General features: G+C 34.4%; 1 long non-coding RNA gene across 1 annotated transcript in view; it reads right to left on the bottom strand.

Moving 5' to 3' along the window:
- Positions 1-1,699: 1,699 nt before the first annotated feature.
- LOC109341388 overlaps positions 1,700-3,944 on the bottom strand; it is a 21,010-nt gene continuing 18,765 nt past the window's right edge. The window contains exon 3 of the long non-coding RNA XR_002106951.1: positions 1,700-1,710. This is a non-coding gene — a long non-coding RNA (uncharacterized LOC109341388). The remainder of the gene's footprint in view (positions 1,711-3,944) is intronic.

The raw sequence follows: 3,944 nt of genomic DNA, 5'->3' as shown, positions 1-3,944 counted from the left end.
ACATCTTTCTTCTTCATGAAAGCAGGCTTCTTTCAGGAGCCTGAACCTACTTCAGATATTTTTCCACTCTTGATTCCTCCCTCTAACTTCTCTCCCACTTTGATGAGATCATTCAAATTAGATGTCACATTCCCTATGAGTCGTTCATAGTATGGATGTTGTAGGGTGTCGATAAAGATGGACAGTTGCTCTTCTTCCTCTAATCGTGGAAGGACTTGAGATGCTAGTCGTCTCCACCTCTAGACAAACTCACGAAGGTTCTCTGATGGCTTTGTAGACATATTCTGCAGTTGAGTCATATCAGGTGCAACATCCTCATTATACTTGTACTGCTTGACAAAGGCATTAGACAAATCCAGGAAAGTTCTGATTTGCGTTTTCTCCAGCCGAATGTACCAAGTCATAGCCCCTCCCACCAAGCTGTCTTGAAAGCAATGGATCAAGAGTATGTCATTCCTATGATACACTGACAATTTCCTGACGTACATATGTAGATGGCTTTTTAAGACAAGTAGTCATGGTGTACTTTTCAAACTCTAGCACCTTAAAGTTGGATGGAAGCACCACATCTGGCACCAAGCACATCTCAAAAGCATTTTTGAGTTCTGGACAGTTTGCCCCCTCAATGGCTTTCAATTTCTCTTCAATTGAGCTCCATTTTTCCTCTTCTTTTCATATATTTGGAGCGTTACTACCCAGAGGATTCCTTTGGGTTGCAGCATGACTATATGCCCCCTTCGGTGGATCGTGGGCATTAGTACGGGCTCTAGCGGACCTTTGAGGAGGTTCATAATCAGGATCATCGTTGAGGACTACTAGTGGAGTTTGTTGTCTCATGTTGTTTTTATGGGGGATTGCCCCATCATGGCCTTCCTGATGTTGGTTAGTACCATTTCCATGGCTGGGATTCCTGAAACCTAGATGGTGTTGAAGATGATCATGTGGCTCGGTGGTAGCAGCTTGGGTATTCCTTCCCATTTCACTTTGGATAACTTTCATAATCTGGAACATTTCTACCATTTGCTCCATCATGTCAGCTAACTTAGTTTTATTATCATGGCTGGTATTCGAAGAGTCTGCCATTTGCCTAGCACGGAGTCAGGTGTGGTAGGGTTGTTGCGAAGCAATGCTGACCTGGTGAATGGATGAATGCAATGTTTAAAAATGGTTGTAAGCAATAGTGAATTTTATAAGAGATATCCTTTTTTGTATTTTTGTTATATGAATGACCCCTAGACTTGGGAATTAAGGAGCATAGTCCATAAGCCCATGTGTGGTTGATGACAATCCTTAGAATAAAAACTTTCTAGACCAAGACTGCATCTTTAATTCTAGTATCATATTAAAACCCCTTTATAGAGTTATAATCCCTCATGTTTTGATGACTAAGGAGCATAGTCTCTTAGCTCGTTTACGGTTTACAACAATCTTTAGAATATTGGTAGACCAAGTTTATGTCTTTTGCATGGTTTAGAACTCTTTTTTTATTTTTATTTTGATTTTTTTTTTTTTTTTTTATTATTTATGACCTTTTATGAGTTTTGCTTGGCTAAGAAATTAGAAAAAAAAATTATTTATTATAACGAAGCAAAATTTCATCGAGGAAGGGGAATCACATATGTCGATTTCCTCCATTCCTTATTTATTAAACACTGAAAAATAAATAAAAACTAAGCAATCCTAATTAGAACCCCCTCATTACTTTCCCTTCTCGAGCGTCTGAGCTTCTTCGCAACTTGAGTGTAGCTACTGGAAAGGACTCTCAGAGCTGGGCGTATCTCTATATTTGGGTACATATGGAATTCTTGTTGGGCTTCCTCAAATGTTATCATCCAACCATCTACGAAGTCTCCAAACCCTTCAATGATGTTGTGACATCTTCCTCTCCATTTCTCTCTCTCTCTCTCCTTCACATTCATTCAAAGTGTTTCTCCAATTATGTTCCTAAACTTGTTGATTCCCTTTCAGATGATCATAGGATTCTATTAATTCTTTTAGTTGGTCCATTAGCTGAGTCTCCCTTACCATGGCTTCTTCCTTTAGTTGATCCAATGACCTCTTGTAATCATCACCCTTTTTGTGAGATTGATCAAGAGCCTTCTAATATTCCTTTATTATAGCTCTAGCTTGCTCAAGCTCCCTTCTAGTCGTCTCCTCTATCTTTGTCTTATTTTTCAAAGCATGTCCCTGAGCCTCAAGTCGTTCCCATAGGTCCCTCATTTCTTCATCCATGACCCTCTTTTGTCTTATCATGGCAACCTTACTAGATTTGGAGCACATGTCAGCATAGTCTCTTTTCAAAGCTAAGTCTTTCATTTCATTTTGATCCCTGGATTCCTGATGTCGAGCTTTGATAAGGGACAAACATACCTAAAAATCATACACTTTTATGGCGCCGCTGCCGGGGAATTGCTTTAATAATAAAACATTTCATATTTATATGTCATTTATCAAATAATTGTGCATAACATTATCTTTCTCTTTTGTATAAATTTATTTTTCCTTTTGTACATCTTTATTTTTATGTTTTGTACATTTGGAAAAAAAAAAAAAAGTGAATTAGTGGAGTGAAAACCCACTAGTTAAGAAACCTTTTATTGTTGTTATAAAAATTTTAAGAGATGTGGAGGTACCCCTCGTCTACTTTTTCAAAAGAACAACATAAAAGAGATTGAAATAAACAAGGATTAGTGGCTAGACTTTTTCTTCAAAAAGGGAAGCCACTTGAATTCTTAAAGGTTAAGTATTCACCATGTACTTTTTGAGGATACTTTATCTTGTGATACTTTAACCAAACATCTCAATCAATGCCTTAGTAAATGATTTTGAAATTGTCAAATTAATTTTTAAAACTAAGAGCATGCTTGTTACATTTGTGCCAAAAATGAATTTTTCCAAACTTGAGAACTCCTAAAGCGTGTGTTATTTGGTTCACCATTTAACAAAATAAATTCATGAAATTATGAATGGATTTATTTATGGATGTTTGGTGTGATAAAATGTGTTTTGAATTTCCATAAATTCTGTTTGGGATTCCATTTTATCACTTGGATTTGAAATATGATTAAAAAATAATTTCTAAACATCAATTTTCGTGAAAAAGCATGATGTTTGGTTCGAATTCTCTCAATCAAATTTAATTCATAAACTTAGTGTCTTAGGAAATTATAAATTCATGTGAATTGTTAGACTAACCTCAAAGCAAAATAAAATTGCAAGTTCGAAATGATTTACAGGAAAACAAGTCCAAACAAACAGACAAAAATAAGGAGTTGATGGCACCACTATCTAGGAGAGGATAGTGAAAACAAGGAGAGTAAAATTTTGTGTTCTCCTAAAAATGGTGACTAGTTTTAATTTTCTTTTTCATTATTTCAAAATATTATACAAACTTCCTAAAAAAAAATTTCACTTGAGGACAAGTCAAGTACTTAAGTTGGGGGAGTGTGTATAACGTTTTGAAAGAATGAAAATTTTGCTGCATTTTAAAACTTTCAGCTATTTCTACTTTATTTTAATTTTTTTAGTGTGTTTATTTTTATTTTTAGTGTGTTTATACTTGTTAAAATTATTTTTTTAATGTGTTTATTTTTTATTTTTGAAGATTTATTTAAAAAGTGAATTTGTTGAAACTAAACAAAGTAAATAAACACAAACTTGGCTTAAACATTTTTCAAGATCAATGACTTTGTAACTTACAAGCTTTGATGAGCAACATGAGATGAAAAATTGAAAATTTTGTGAATAATTCATAATGTTATAACTTGGATAAAATGCAAACTTTTTGGAAAATTATTTATCATGACCTTGTGAATTTGTTTAAAAAATAAAGAGTTGTACATAAACCAACGTTGTGAGGGAGTGTAAGCCAAACACAATAATTATGTGAGCTTAGTGAGAAACTTTTTTGGTTTTGCACAATTGATTTTATTTGAATCTTTCTT

The sequence above is a fragment of the Lupinus angustifolius genome, unplaced genomic scaffold (assembly GCF_001865875.1).
Source record: "Lupinus angustifolius cultivar Tanjil unplaced genomic scaffold, LupAngTanjil_v1.0 Scaffold_452, whole genome shotgun sequence".
Lineage (NCBI taxonomy): Eukaryota > Viridiplantae > Streptophyta > Magnoliopsida > Fabales > Fabaceae > Lupinus > Lupinus angustifolius.
The sequence above is the reverse complement of the archived record's forward strand: the minus strand, read 5'-3'. Positions and strand labels throughout refer to the sequence as shown.